Consider the following 17,237-nt stretch of genomic DNA (forward strand, 5'->3'; position numbering starts at 1 on the left):
ACTACACTACACACCACATACTATGTCCTCTCACAGTACTACACTATACACCACATACTATGTCCTCTCACATTACTACACTATACACCACATACTATGTCCTCTCACAGTACCACACTACACACCACATACTATGTCCCCTCACAGTACGACACTACACACCACATACTATGTCCCCTCACAGTACTACACTACACACCACATACTATGTCCTCTCACATTACTACACTATACACCACATACTATGTCCTCTCACATTACTACACTATACACCACATACTATGTCCTCTCACAGTATCACACTACACACCACATACTATGTCCTCTCACAGTACTACACTACACACCACATACTATGTCCTCTCACAGTACCACACTACACACCACATACTATGTCCTCTCACAGTACTACACTATACACCACATACTATGTCCTCTCACAGTACTACACTACACACCACATACTATGTCCTCTCACAGTACTACACTACACACCACATACTATGTCCTCTCACAGTACTACACTACACACCACATACTATGTCCTCTCACAGTACTACACTACACACCACATACTATGTCCTCTCACAGTACTACACTACACACCACATACTATGTCCTCTCACATTACTACACTACACACCACATACTATGTCCTCTCACAGTACTACACTACACACCACATACTATGTCCTCTCACAGTACCACACTACACACCACATACTATGTCCTCTCACAGTACTACACTATACACCACGTACTATGTCCTCTCACATTACTACACTACACACCACATACTATGTCCTCTCACAGTACCACACTACACACCACATACTATGTCCTCTCACAGTACTACGCTATACACCACATACTATGTCCTCTCACAGTACTACACTACACACCACATACTATGTCCTCTCACAGTAGTTTTCTTTTGATCTAACAGAGGGGGGAAATGAATTCTATAGGTGACACTTGGATAGACTCGGATGAATTCTTAAGAACAATGGTCAAATGTTTTGGCAAATTACCGATTCTGTTTAAAATAATCGATTTTTGTTTCCTATTGGTGACCATTGAATCTCGTAGCGATTTTGTACTACATACTGGAGATCAAACATGTAATTTCCAACATGAATAACTAATGAAGAGTCACAAGTGAGTCTCAAAACAAAGTCAACAAATATGAGGGCCTCTCCCATACTTCCTTTCCAACAGGCCCTCGCCTTTGTTGACTTGCTAGGTAAGAACGATTGGGGATTAAACTTTATGCCTAATATAGAAGAGATTAGTATCGTGTTCTTGGACCTGGAAATATCATGTGTGACGACAGAGAGATGAGAAAATGCAGCAGTAATAATTATCTCGACTACCGGTGCGCACATTACCTGAATATGACTTGGGATAAAGCTTGGTCACCTCTGCATACAGGTATCCCAGTAAAATTATGCCCTCCAAAAATAATTTGCTCTCCTCCCCATCAGAGCCCTGTGGTGTGCCCCAACTATGAGTGGGATATTTCTGTATTCTAGAGAAAATGGGTAACAAACCACTGGGTGCATTTTTGCCTTTAAAAAACCAAAAAAATGTATGCCAAAGCAACTTTTTGGGAACCTGTCACCACATTTCTCCTCAAATACAGCTAGAGACAGGTTTCCATAGAGCCCCTATTAACTAACTGATGTCCTTCTTTTGCCTAAAAATTGTTTCCCTCAGTTCCCCATATAATCAACTTTTTGATTTTACCAAGGATCCAGGGATGGATATCTTTAGCGAGTCGAAGAGGGGCTTGGCTTCTTTGGGCTAAACCCAGAAGCTCCTCACCAAGCTTTCTCAGCATGCAGCAGTACCCGGGTGACATCAGTGCAGGTCCTTTAGCCTCCCAAAATTAGCAAACTGTACATCATGCATCATGAAGTCACAGCATATCATATCACATGAAATCACAGCATCCCTCCATGGACTTCTACTCCTCTCCATGCCTCCATACAGTCATGCTGTAATTTCATTGATCAGATATATGCATGGGGTACAGTTTCCTAATGTTAGGAGGCTAAAGAACCTTAGATGATGTCAGCCTGAGGAGCCCCCTCCCCCCTTGGTATTGATATCCATGGATACTAGGTTAAATTATAAGGTTGATTATATGAGGATCTGAGGGAAACAATTTTTAGCTAAAAAAAGGTGTCAGTCAGTTAATAGGGCTCTGTAGGAACCTGTCACTAGCCGTATTTGTAAAAAATCTGGTGTGAATAATCCCTGAATGTTCATAAAGTGATTTAACATCCCTGATACTTACAATTGTGCTGTTTGCAGAATCTCCTTCATTATTTGTTTACATGTCTGAGCTTTGATGAATAGGAGGAGCTGTAGCAGCTGAGACATGGCTCATCCTGCTCCCTCCCACTCCCCTCTTTCTATCTCAGACAGTGGGATGTACTGTCAGAGAGACACAGTGGGAGCAGTGAAAGGCAGGAAGTTGTGTAAATATTCAGGATTGTGAGAACAGGGAAAAGCTAAAGTTATCAGAGGAAATGAAATGAAAAGTGCCCAATCCCTTTCTACTGAAACATAAAGCAGACATGGGGTGAATGTTAATTAGCAACTAATTTGGGTAGTTAGACAACTCGCCTGGTAACCATAACGTTTAGAATTCTGAAAACCACAAACTTTTCAAAATTTTCACCAAATATTCTATTTTTATTCATAAATATACAATAAAATGTGTCAACCAAAATGTACCATTTTATTACCACATGTCAGATTTGAATAATTTGTCATTGTCTTAAAGGTGAAAATAAGCTGTGTCCTTAAGGGGATCAAAGGTAAAGTCCTTTGTGGTCTGGAAAGGTGAGGGATGACAATCATTAGTTTTGATTAGTGCAGAGATTGGGGCTGTGGGACAGTTAAATGCAGAGAGCTCTGAACACAGCAGTGTGAGGACACGCCTCCAGTGCAGTAGAAGAAGCTACAATCCTGAAATATACATATAAATCAATTTTTCACAGTCCTGCTTTTACTAATGAGGCATGATTACACATCTGGAGCAGATGGGGAATCGGGGTATAAGTAGGAGGCAGGAGAGACCAACCAACAGGGAGCCTCACGGATGAGTTTACTTACTTATATATTAATTTTGCAAAAAATTGAGGCAGTCCTATCCCTTCAAGATAAAAAGCAGCCACACATGTAATAAGAACCAGAATACACCTTACAGACACGGCCCTCTATATTCCTATGGCTGTGTGCTCTTCTGTAAGGGGTCTTCCTATAAATCTAGCAGGGCTTAAACCTTGTCAATGCAACAGTACGAAATCCCATAATAACAGTATTAACACGTTATGTACAACAATAGTACAAAATAAAAGTAAAAAAAAAACATCACAGTAAAGTGCATTAACCATAGGACTCATGTGTCAGGGCCTAATGGTGAAGTTTTGGTCCTCACAGTTCACCCCTGGCTGGGGCTTCCACGAGTCCCATATAACACAACCAGCATCTGTAATGTCCTGAGAAGATTTCACTCATATATCTCACAATGATCACAACATGACTTCAGGATGAATACTAGATTTTCGTTTTAGGGCGACTTATTCCAAGGAGTAAAATCCATTTCTTTTGTGACTAAGAAAAATATTAATATGGGAATAAATACAATGAATAGGAGTCCGAGGAGTGAAATCCTGTTCAGGATAAGCGCTGTGCGTGACGTAATGGCCGTGCTCTCCAGGTCTCCTTCTTTTACGGACGATCTGGTCTATAAAACAAAACAACAAGCTTCATGCTTTTTTGTAAAGAAGGACAAGAAAATATCATTAGAAAATTTAAAACATCATTATCTTTCTTCCAGGATGAGATATAATGGGGCAGATTTACTTACCCATCCTGTCGCGATCCCGTGGTGCGTTGTCCGACGAGGATTCGGGTCTTCAGCGATTCAACGTGCACCCTAGTTCCTGCATCCGTTGCTTCCCTGCTGAGGTCCGCCAGAGTTCACCTTCTTCTTCCCGGTGCATGTGAGTGCTTGATCTTGCGACACAATTCCTTTTTTAACCGGTCGCGGCGCGCTGCATGGAGAGGGCTCAAGGGCTGAGCCCTCTCCATAGCCGGTAAGTCTTTGCTGCATATTGCTAGCACCGATCGCGGGTGTTTTTACAGCGTGGGCTGCCGGCAAAGCTGCCGGCAGCCTCAAACAGATAGCGGCGCATGGGCGCCAGCATCTTACCTGGGATCGCCGCTCCCCGTGACGTCATCGGGGGGCGGCGATCCATCTCCATGGTAGCCTCGGGTCTTCCGAAGACCCGAGGCTATTTCGTTTTAACCCCTTCATTACAATGTGCTGATAGCACATTGTAATGAATGAGGAAGAAAATCCCCATATACTGCCATACTGTAGTATGGCAGTATATGATAGGATCGATCAGACAACCTAGGGTTAAAGTACCCTAGGGAGTCTGAAAAATAGTATAAATAAAAATAAAAAAAAGTTTAAAAAAAAAAATTATAATAAAAAAACCTAAAATTTCAAATCACCCCCCTTTCCCTAGAACTGACATAAATATAAATAAACAGCAAAAATCATAAACACATCAGGTATCACCGCGTCCAAAAATGCCCGATCTATCAAAATATGATAACGGTTTTTCAATGCGTTTAACCCCGTAACGGAAAATAGCGCCCAAAGTCGAAAATGGCACTTTTTTGCCATTTTGAAAAATCTAAAAAAATCTATAAAAAGTGATCAAAAGGTCGTACAGTCCTAAAAATGATATCATTGAAAATATTATCAAATTTCGCAAAAAATGACACCACCTACAGCTCCGTACACCAAAGTATAAAAAAGTTATTAGCGCCAGAAGTTGGCAAAATCAAAAAAATTATTTTTGTACAGGAGGTTTTAATTTTTGTAAATGTATGAAAACATTATAAAACCTATACAAATTTGGTATCCCCTTAATCGTACCGACCCAAAGAATAAAGTAGACATGTCATTTGGGGCGCTCAGTGAAAGACGTAAAATCCAAGCCCACAAGAATATGGCGCAAATGCGTTTTTTCACCATTTTCATTGCATTTGGAATTTTTTTCCCGCTTCTGAGTACATGGCATGGAATATTTAATACCATCATTATGAAGTGCAATTTGTTACGCAGAAAAGGTGAAGGTGGGGAGTGAAAAATGGACATGAAAAAACAGGAAAGGGCCCGGTCCTTAACCGGTTAAATTCTGCGGTCTGTCCGAATCAGTCAGGTTGTCCGACGTCGACGACCCCCCCCCCCCCCCCCCCAGATTTCTGTTGCATTCAAGCCGGCGCCGATGCTCCACAATCCGATCGTGTGCGCCAAAAACCAGGGGCAATTCGTCGAAAAATGGAAATAATTAGATACCACGAAAGTGCGCCGTTACAAACCTAAAACCTGAGGCTGCACTACAGAGAGATTGGGGGATATTTATCAGGACCTCTGCGCACCGCCAGTGGCGCAGAGGCCCTGAAATAATCGCAAATGCTAGCTTATTGCTAGCTTTTGCGATTACTTTCCCCAAACCGCCACCTTCACGCCAGTGGGGCATGAAGGGGAGTGAAGGGGGGGGGGGGCGCGGCCGGACGAGCAGAGGGCGCGGTGGAACGGGAGTGGGCCGGCGCGGGGCGTTACTGTCCCCGCGTCGGCGCACTCAATGCTGCTGACTTTTCATACGTGAAAAGTCACCGGTTGCGTTTTTTTCTACGCCAGGCAGGATAATCGCTGCGCTGCTGGCAGCCCGATACATCAAGAGGCAGAAGCCTCTTGATGTATCGGGCTGCGAATTTGCAGCGATGGGGTGCACGAGCGCCAGCGTATGATAAATATCCCCCATTCAGAGGATAACATTGGCGGAGATTTATCAGAAGCGTCTGAGGTAAAACTGTGCTAGTTGCCCATGCAATCCAATCAGAGCTCAGCTTTCAATTTCCCACAGCTGTTTAAAAAATGATATCTAAGCTTTGGCTCCAAATTTAAGTCTTATCTTAAATCCCTGGCACAGATAAAATTTGAGACAGATTTATGGCAAATCTTTAGCAACCAATCACAGCTTAGCTTTCATGTTACATGAAAGGAAAGTTGCAGTGTACAGGCAGTCCCCCGGGTTACGTACAAGCCTAAGTTGAATTTGTATGTAAGTCAGAACTGTATATTTTATAATTGTAACCCCAGTCAATTTTTTTTTTGGTCTCTGTGACAATTGGATTTTAAAAATGTTGGGTTGTCATAACCAGGATTAACACTAAAGCTTCATTATAGACACCCGTGATAACTGTTATAGCTGAATATTGTAGCCCAAGGCTAAAGTACAGTAAGTTACCAACATCCAGAGGTCCGTTTGTAACTAGGGGTTGTGTGTAAGTTGGGTGTTCTTAAGTAGGGGACCGCCTGTAGTTGATTGGTTAATTGGGGCAACAGAGACTGTATCTGTAATGTAGGACTGGCCATGATGCAGGCATCGTCATCAAATGTCTATCGACATATTACTGGATGGTGCTGGTCAGATATTTGTGGTGACAGATGATATTCCTAGTAGCAAAGGGGGCATCCAGTACAGAAGAAGCACTAAAAGGCCCATGGTGAAACACAAACATGGCTGGGCAATGATGGGATGGTGTCTTATTTAATTTCCAGTTGAAGTGACAGAGGGCCACGTCAAAGGGCTTCAGCCTGTATGGACACAAGGAGCCGAACGTTTGCTTACCCTGAAGTATCATCTACACACTGGGAAAAAAATATCTACACACGTATGCCTTACAGAATTTTACATCTGCCCCTTACAAAGCCCAAACCCCACCAGCACCACCATCTCCACCCCTGATACCACACTTACTTGTAATGAGAAACAAAGAGCCAGGAACCCAAGTGGACAACATAAGAAGAGGCTGACGATGGACTGGGTCATGTAATCTTTGGTTCTTGGGACAGATACGGGGGTCCAGGTAGAGGGTCTGGTCACGACATCACATGATGGGAGCCCATTGATGGGTGTTGGCTGTTGAATTGGGTACGGCACACTCACGTAGGCTGCGTTCGGTGGTAGAGCTGAGGAAGGTGGATATAAATCTTGAGAATACACTGGGGCTGTAGGAATACTTGAGGTTGGTTTGATACTTGTTGGGGTCAAAGTTGGAAGTTCAATGCATTCAGAGTAAGATGGAGGACGCTCATCATATAGAGAAGACGACATTGGTTTCCCATGATGTTGATCCATTTCTTAGGACGGTCTCTTTCTTCTTTACTTCCAATACAATGAATGTTCTTCTCCTGTATCTCCGTCCTCTAAGACTGACAATGGTAACACCTTAAAGTTCATATATTGTCCAGGAATTTCATCACATTTATGATATCTATTAATAAATAGAACTATACTTATCAATGTCCAAAGGCTTCTGGCTTTCTTCCCAAGGTTTCGCAACAGGGCAATAATAGTAAATGATGATTTACATGAGGGAGAAGGAATTTGCGGATACGGGATGACCTCATCATGCTAGGGAGGAGATATGGAAGCCACAGTTGGGGGACACAATAGGATGGGATTAAAATTTAATAGGAGAGCAGATATCAAGGAAGGACCACATGAAGGGGAGCTTTATATGGTGTGGGGGACAAAGGGAAGGACAATATACCTTTAGGGTGCTATAGTAGGGTAGTATAAGATATGAGGGCCACTGAGAGGCGCACTACACAGTTCCATGAGGGAATTATATAAAGGGGAGGATGTAAAATGTGGGGTACAGTACTTTGGGAATGCTAGGGGTAAAGTCAGAGGTGGGCAAGAACTTTATTCCCTCTTATCTCAAGTGTAAAGTTGGGGAAAAGGGTTAAAGTGATTATTTTGACCCCACCAAATTTAAAGGGTCAGGGCGCCGATAATTGGCACTGGCCAGCCGCCTGCCCTGATAAATTCCAGCCCCTTCCTGTGTCCCCTGTCCTGTCATAGCCTAAGAGAAAGCTTTCTTGATGCCTTGTACGATTATCCTGATTTCCCGTTGTGACCTTGATTCCGTTCCTCACCTCGCTCCTGTGCTGCCTGTCCTGACCTTCCGCTACGTCCCGGACTCTGATCCTGTGCTGTCCATCTCGAGCTCCTGCCTGTCCCCGACTATGATCTTGCCTTACGATTCTGTACTTCGTCTTGGCTGCCACCGCAGACAAAGTTGCTCCTGTGGAACGACCTGGTGGTACCACGCTGCAGCAAGTCCAACTCGCTTTGCTGGGGGGTCTGGTGAAAATCGGGTGCCACTTAGACTCGGGTCCCAGGTGTCAGCTTACGTCATCATCCGCAGTGGTCCAGAGGATCCACAACCCTCAAGCCTGACAAGAGTGTTCGCCATCTCAGTGAACTATCCATACTTTTGTCTTGCCGTGTGGATTGTGATGGACTTTTCAGTAACTTTAGACAAGCTGGTGAAGTAGAAAACTGTAGAAAAGTGTGAGATGCTTTGTGATTGAAGTGAACAAGTGGAATTTTGATATACATAAAATCAGTTTGAGAAAAGATTATTGGATTTGGCTTGCATATTTTTTAGATCCTAACAAGCAAATAAGAGGTTGAAGCCTAGCTAAATCCATCTTTATGTAGAGTATTAATTCTGTTTATTCTTCTCCCTATTCTAAAATTTGACATTCAAGTGGCGAAATCATGTAATATTGAAAAGCATTGGTACTTACACACTATGGAAGCTTTATAACTTTACATTCTAAATCCATAGGAATCCATATGGAGTTGCTCTTCCGGTAAAGTTTTCTACAAGATTTTGGAGGTCACATGGTGGCTCTTGGCTGATACCAATTGCACTGGGAGTGTTAAATTCTGGATGTGCTATTCCAGCAATAGTATTTCTCGCCAGGTTAGTTGCTCTCAACAGTAATGGCTTTTGGAAGGTCGGAAAAATTGAAAAGGTTCTGGTTCTGAAGGGGTTAATTATAGAATTAATAGGGAAATTATCAAATTGTGCAAGAAATTCCCATTCAGCCTTGATTCAAGGTGAATCACATGATAATGAAGCCATTGTGATCATAGTAGTAACTTGCACTCCTGGCTGCCCGGGGCAATGTGTGGAATAAAGGGGCTACTTTTTAATAAATCTCCTCCAATAGACAGGTCTCTGCATGTATCTGTACCTGTGTCTTTGCCTCCTGTGAGATCTTCAGCCTTTCCCTGTTCTCCCCATGCTGCCCTCCGCATATATACACACTGCTTCCTGCTTCTCTCTCCTTCAGTCCGTCCTAATGACAGCCTCCAGTGTGTTTTTTCTCTTAATCCATCTCACTGATAGACACAGGATGAGGGGAGGGAGGGAGCAGGATGATTGATAATCTCCTTCTGCAGGTTCCTACTATTTATCAGTGGTTAGACATGTAAATAAAAATCCTACAAAGTGCACAGAGAGTCTGCACACAGCACTAAAGGAAGCATAAGGGAGGACAAATCAATTGGTGAGCATTCAAGGAATATTATTAAGGCAGTAAAAGCACATGGACAATTTATGTAAAAAAGTGGCCAGCCCCTTTAAACCTTCTTTAATCACTAAAATGAACTGTGGAGCACTTCTCCTCTGTCCACACAACACGCTCTTGTCTTTTTATTCTTTCTGGTGATGAGAGGTGTTTTCACTGCAGAGTCCCCAAAAAAAAGTCTCAAAATACATTTTATGGGACTTTTTTGAAAAAGTCCCAACTCATGAATCGGGCTTTGTCCGGTGTTGCACTAGCAGTAGTTCTATGTTTACGCCACATTAATAAAAGTCCCAAAAAACTATATGCCACTTTTTTTAAGACTTTTATATGCCCAAAAAAACCCCAGGAAAACCAATGATAAATAATCCCCTATGTCTCTAGTCACAGCCAAAGCTGCTCTGGATATGACAGGACTAAATAGTACAGAGTTCATAGTGTAAAAATAAGACAAGTAGGTCATCACAGGAAGCTTCGTGTCCCGGAACAGACGCCGGGCCAGCGAATAGCAACAAACGAAGACATCCAACAACTTCCAGCACTGAAGATCTCCATAAAAGGTATAAACTTTAACACGCTGAATAAAAGTTTACACAAGTTTTATGGACCTTCAGTGCGGAGTGGATTTCTTTCTCGTTTTTTTTCTAATTGCAGGAAACTGAAGCTGAACTGTTTTCCCCGGGTTACATACAAAATAGGGTCTGTAGGTTTGTTCTTAAGTTGAATTTATATGTAAGTCGGAACTGTATACTTTATCATTGTAATCCCAGCCAGAACTTTTTTGGTCTCTGTGACAATTGGATTTTAAAAATGTTGGGTTGATTATTGTAGTCTAGGACTAAAGTACAATAAATTACCAACATCCAGAGGTCCGTTTGTAACTAAGGGTCGTATGTAAGTCGAGTGTTCTTAAGTAGGGGACCGCCTGTATCTATATGTGATAGAAAGTTACAGATTTGTGTCCTGATTTACTACCATAAAGAGTCAGGCAACTTTTTCTGCATCATGGTCTAAGCTGCAGTTCCGGGGTTGGCCACCACCAGAGGAGGGAGCAGTTTAGCAACTTCTTTATTATGTTTTTTCATGTGTTGCACAAAGTTTTTCCTCTCTATATAATGTCCCTTTGCAGTGGCCCCCATGCAATATAATACCAACAACGTTGCCCCACAGTACTGTATATAATATGACTCCTCTTTCCTATAACACAACCACTTATAATTGTCCGTCTAGACCACCACTTCAAACGCAAGCCCCTACTATTAATGGCACCATTTCTGTAAACCTGACCCTCCTTTACATTTCATCTAAGTTTATTATAATTTTATATTTAAACAAAAGAAGAAAAAAACATCCGGGAGGTCGTGTCCTACCAAACTGGTAAGTAAACAAAAGTCACAAAAGGTATCAAGGTCGTGTAGGACCCGTCCATACAGTATAATAAAGCAAGGAATTAAGGAGGGGGAGGAAGGTTTCCCACGTCATGCAGTTGTCTAACATAGATCCCTATAAGCCGACATATCCTAAAATTCATCCATGGCTGCCAGATCTTTAGAAACATTCCAAAAATCCTGAGGCTTCCTCCATCTTACAGATATGATTCATCTCCTGGACCGACTTAGTCAAGGAAGGGTTTTGGGAGGCCCTAGTAAAGATAGAAAACACTTGATCCCAAGATGGCCTTAGGTCCTTACAGTCCCACCAAGTATGGCGCCGTCATTGCAGTGCCAAAGAGGTGTCTGGTAAGAAGAGTGTAGTAGTATCTGGACACGGTACCATGAAGTTTTTCTCTTGAGTTATACATCCAGACAGGACAGGTCCGGCGTTAGGGGGTGGCAAACAGGGCATTTGCCCAGGGCCCCCTATCCTAAAGGGGCCCCCTGCATGTGGACTCTTGTGGGCAGAGGATGTATTGCTCCTTTAATACCCCTTGGTTGAATGCTCGGATGAAAGTGCTTATCATCCATCTCCTGTCTTTACATGTATCATCTATCCAAAAGACAATGGGGGTCATTTACTAAGGGCCCAATTCGCGTTTTCCCGACGTGTTACCCGAATGTTTCCGATTTGCATCGATTTTCCATGAATTGCCCCGGGATTTTGCCGCACGCGATCGGTTTGTGGCGCATCGGCGCTGGCATGCACGCGACGGAAATCGGGGGGCGTGGCCAAACGATAACCCGACGGATTCGGAAAAACCGCCACATTTTTTTTTAAAAATTGGTCGCACGGGCCATACTCACATGCACCACGATGAAGACGATGAACTCCGGGGCACCTCGGCGAACTTCGGCGCAGCAGCGACACCTGGTGGACATCGGGCGCAGGACCTTCATGAATCGCCGGAAGACCCGAACGCTCGTTGGAGAAGCCGCCGCTGGAACGCGAATGGACCGGGTGAGTAAATGTGCCCCAATGTATGAGTAACTACAAAGATCTATTGTTCATGTGGAGTGAGAGTTACACTTAGTTCCTCCGCTCATTTGCCAAGCTAGCCCCTGCATAGGACTTGTGTACATCCCGTAGGAGAAAAGAGTATATAAGGGAGAAAGAGTGGATAGGTGCTGAGTTTTCCGTGAATAGGTTCTCACAAGGGGTAACAGTAGAGTTATGAGACGTTTGGTCTCCAGGGGCCATCAGATATAATGCCCACCCCCTGATTTATAAAAATCCTCTTCCATTGTCACTCCCCACTCCTTTCCACAGTTCCAAAGTGGGCAGGTGCAATAATGTAACCGCAGCCCCAAAGCCACTGCGAGCTGCGGCAGAATGGTGGAGCAGGGAGTCAGTGGCTTCCCTCTTTACCATTAGGCTCAACTCTATTTGCTTCTAGGATTGCTTCTGGGACATACCTCTTTATGAGAGGTTGAGAGGTGTGAATATATGAAAGTGAATACAAGAAATTGTATAACATACCTGACAAGAGCAAAATGATTCCTTCTCCTCATACTTTGGCTCTTATCATTCCCCATTCTTCCCTCCTAATCTGATTTTTGCTATGAATTTTCAGCTGAATTCCATTTTTCTAGCTCCAAGACAGAAGCTCACTAAGATTTCAGATTGCATAGAATTCTATGGAGAGGGGGGGGGGGAGGATTGAGTCACAACAGCTAGGTCAGCACCCCCTACTGAGAGAAGATTGCAAATTACAGATGGAAAGCTGCAAATTGTACCTCCATTACATCTGGATTAAAGAAAATCTACCATTTGTTTTTATGCATTGTGAACCAAGCATACCTTGAGAACGTTGTAGCTACACTGATGCAGAAACATATCTTGTTTAATCCCTGAACTGAGTGGTTTTGCTGAAAAAAAAAACAATTATAAAATAATGATATTGAGGCTCTGTCGCTCTTGTGGCTGCTTGGTGCTTCTCCTCTTGTACTGTGTTGTCCCTCGCAGGCAGAAGTAATCAATCACTGCATCATCCCCCAGCTGCTGTGTATGAGTCATCCAGCTCAGGTTGATTAGTCCTGTCTGGACAAGCTCCATGTAATGTGTTTATGTAGGCACCCAGGTTTCCCAAGGTCCTGAATTTTATAATTGTTTTTTCAGCAAAACCACTCAGTTCAGGGATTAAACAAGATATGTTTCTGAATTATTGTAGCTACAGCATTCTCGATGTATGTCTGGTTTACAATGCATAAAATCACATGGTAAATTTCCTTTAAGGCAATGTTTTTGATCTAAAAACCTTATTGTCAGACCTTATTGTCACCTAAGAATATGATGAGCTGCATGAATGCCTCATCCCGCGACTCACCAAGGTCGTTCTTTTTTCATTTCTATTGGTTTGTGGGGGATATTCTTTGATCCTGGTGAAGCATCGCCTAGGTACATTTATGCTTTCGAAGTGCAGAACATACTAGTAATGGTTAATTGTTGCATCTGGCTCCTCTGTGTGATCTTTGGATGTTTATCTTGAGGGGCGTCTATGACTGGAAGTGAACCCTGCAGGACTGGGAAAACTTTCAAGAGCCAAATATATATTTATAATGTTTTGGTGACAAGCTCTGGTAAGGTGGAGCTCTGTGTTGTAGGGAGGGAGGGGGGCTTGCTGACATGGATGGATGAAGCTTCACTTCAGCTGTCTCAGATCTTCTGCTGAGAAGCTTACTGCCACACAAAACAATGGAGAACCCATCATTCCTGGAGGTCTATCCCACCAAATCAGGGGAGCAACCTCCTCCATACAACCCAGGACAATCATTCATGCAGCCCTGCCCTCAAGCTCCCAACTACCCAACTGGACCAGGTTGGACTACTCAACAGACTCTAATATTCCAGCCAACTTCGACCAACGTGGGGGTGAATGAGGACAGGGCATTAACCCAGCCCCCGCATAGCGACTACCTCTGCTGGTCCATTGTCAACCTGCTGTTCTGTTGTTGGCCCATTGGAATTGCCGCTATTGTCTACTCTTGCAGGGTAGGTAACCACATCTTTTGATAGATTTTTCAAGTTTATTTAACTTTTTTCAAATCTAGTGATTTACCCCTTCCCCAAAGATAGGAAATGCTCACTACTAGACCCCCTAGTTATGGGTAGTAGACATCTCCTTAAATGCTCACCCCTAGACCACCTAGTTATGGGTAGTAGACAACTCCTTAAATGCTCACCCCTAGACTACCTCGTTAAGGGTAGTAGACAACTCCTTAAATGGTCACCCCTAGACCATCTCATTAAAGGTAGTAGACATCACCTTAAATGTTCACCCATAGACCACCTAGTATAGGGTAATAGACATCGCCTTAAATGTTCACCCCTAGACCACCTCGTAAAGGGTAGTAGACATCGCCTTAAATGTTCACCCCTAGACCACCTAGTTATGGGTAGTAGACATTGCCTTAAATGTTCACCTCTAGACCACCTCGTTAAGGGTAGTAGACATCGCCTTAAATGTTCACCCCTAGACCATCTCATTAAGGGTAGTAGACATCACCTTAAATGTTCACCTCTAGACCACCTCGTTAAGGGTAGTAGACATCACCTTAAATGTTCACCCCTAGACCACCTAGTTAAGGGTAGTAGACATCACCTTAAATGTTCACCTCTAGACCACCTCGTTAAGGGTAGTAGACATCGCCTTAAATGTTCACCTCTAGACCACCTCGTTAAGGGTAGTAGACATCACCTTAAATGTTCACCCCTAGACCACCTAGTTATGGGTAGTAGACATACATTGCCTTAAATGCTCACCCCTAGACCACCTAGTTATGGGTAGTAGACATACAATGCCTTAAATGCTCACCCCTAGACCACCTAGTTATGGGTAGTAGACATCGCCTTAAATGCTCACCACTAGACCACCTAGTTATGGGTAGTAGACGTCGCCTTAAATGTTCACCCCAAGACTACCTCGTTAAGGGTAGTAGACATCGCCTTAAATGTTCACCCCTAGACCATCTCATTAAGGGTAGTAGACATCGCCTTAAATGCTCACCCCTAGACCACCTAGTTTAGGGTAGTAGACATTGCCTTAAACCCCTTCAGACCACCATTCCGTTCACAGAGTAGACACTTACCACTCTAAACCACCAAAATACTCGTAGGGTTCACCCGTCAACTCTCCATACTGTACAACCAGAGAGTCACTAATATAGACCAAACTGTGGGCACCAGGACACTATGTACCTTTGCTCAGGCACTTTCCCTTGGTATAGTAAATTGGGAAGGTGCCTGAGCAATGATACCTTATGACATCACCCTATAATTTTAGGCACTGTGCCTCTGAGCTGAGGGCTGTTACCATCCTTCACCAATTCCATTTACTCTCTATATAATTCGGTGATCATGTGACTAGGAAAGGCTATGTTCTTTCACAAAATTGACCCCCTAACCCATCATATCTTTCACTGTGCCAACAAGTCTGTATGAGCCTAAGGTTTTCTGATGCAAATTGACAAGAAGTGCAAACATTTACGGTATGTATCCGTGTTTTGCAGACAAGAGACAACATCGACGCTTACAACCATGAAGCCGCAGCCAGAAATTCCCGCACAGCCTTCAATCTGAATGTCTCGGCCCTCGTCATTGGGCTCATCATCAATGTGATATTTGCTGTTCTTATATTCTCAAGAAGATAAGAAAAGGCACAAGGTACCCAACCAGGATACAGCGCCCCCTTCCTCCGATACTGTTACTGGATATTGGAGAAATTCTGTGTAGTTACAATATTATATCCAAGCTTCTATAAAGGTCAAGTAACATTGCGGCTCTTTCCGAATGTTTTGTGGTTGTAGATGTGACCTGGAATTTCACAATCCAACAGAAGCTCTATACATATATCATAAACCCTACAGCTACAACATGAGCCACTACAGCTGTAATATAAGCATGAAAGCTACAACATAAGGCTTTACAGATATAACATGAGCCTTTACAGCTACAACACAAGCACCGGCACAGCTATAACATAAGGCATTAAAGTTACAGCATAAAGACTAAAAGCTACAACAATAAGCAGAAATGGTTCACGATAATAAATACAGCTGGAACTATGGATATATGTCTTGTATGTACACAGTGACTGCACCAGCAGCAGAATAGTGAGTGCAGCTCTGGAGTATAATACAGGATGTAACTCAGGATCAGTACAGGATAAGTAATGTCATGTATGTACACAGTGACTGCACCAGCAGCAGAATAGTGAGTGCAGCTCTGGAGTATAATACAGGATGTAACTCAGGATCAGTACAGGATAAGTAATGTCATGTATGTACACAGTGACTGCACCAGCAGCAGAATAGTGAGTGCAGCTCTGGAGTATAATACAGGATGTAACTCGGGATCAGTACAGGATAAGTAATGTCATGTATGTACACAGTGACTGCACCAGCAGCAGAATAGTGAGTGCAGCTCTGGAGTATAATACAGGATGTAACTCAGGATCAGTACAGGATAAGTAATGTCATGTATGTACACAGTGACTGCACCAGCAGCAGAATAGTGAGTGCAGCTCTGGAGTATAATACAGGATGTAACTCAGGATCAGTACAGGATAAGTAATGTCATGTATGTACACAGTGACTGCACCAGCAGCAGAATAGTGCGTGCATTCTAATTCTGCTGTGAGCTGCTGACGGGTGTGGTTGTGTGCTGCTGAGCTCCTGCACCACCTGGAGCAAACCCAATCCACCCAGGCCTGCTCTCTCCTCCCCAGGGAGGGAGTGGGTTCTCTGGGATGAATCAAGCTGGAAAGTCCCAGGCTCCTGTCTCCCGGACCAGGCCGGCGGGAGGCAGGAAAAACAAGTTACCGGCCAAAACTGATGGCGTGAGAAGATCTGCCCGGAGCCAAGGACGCAGCGATGTGACCTCGGCTGCCACCCCCAAGACCCAGGGAAGCCGCAAGGTCTCCGGAACACAGAAGATCAAGGCAAGTGACATCAGCCTAAGTGCTCCTCCTGGAAAGCTGGATGTATGTGCGGGAAAGCTGGGTGGTTCAGCTGAAAAGCTGGGTGCTCACGGGGGTGTGCAAAAAGCATGGGGTGATCTTAAGGCCCGGGAGTCTGCTTCCATCTATGGCTCCCGGATTGCTGAGCACCTCCGTGAGTACGAGGAAGCTGGAAAAGCGCTGAGGAGGCTCCAGGAGGAGATAAGGGAGACCTTGGCCCTAGCGGGGGTGGCTACGCAGAGAAAGAAAAAGTCTGATCTTCTTAACACCATAGACAGACTAAAAGCCGAGGTCACCGCTCTGCAGGAGAAGCGTCATCTTATCCGTGAGCACAGCGGTCCGTTTCGTGAAAAATTGGAGAATGAT

At 43.7% G+C, this 17,237-nt stretch overlaps 1 long non-coding RNA gene across 1 annotated transcript; it reads left to right on the forward strand.

Annotated features, from left to right (window-relative positions):
- Positions 1-13,535: 13,535 nt before the first annotated feature.
- On the forward strand, positions 13,536-15,690 carry LOC140065610 (uncharacterized). The gene is made up of 2 exons (XR_011847983.1): positions 13,536-13,906; positions 15,424-15,690. It is a non-coding gene; the product is annotated as an uncharacterized lncRNA (long non-coding RNA).
- Positions 15,691-17,237: the final 1,547 nt, after the last annotated feature.

This window comes from Engystomops pustulosus, chromosome 6 (genome assembly GCF_040894005.1).
Source record: "Engystomops pustulosus chromosome 6, aEngPut4.maternal, whole genome shotgun sequence".
Taxonomy (NCBI): Eukaryota; Metazoa; Chordata; class Amphibia; order Anura; family Leptodactylidae; genus Engystomops; species Engystomops pustulosus.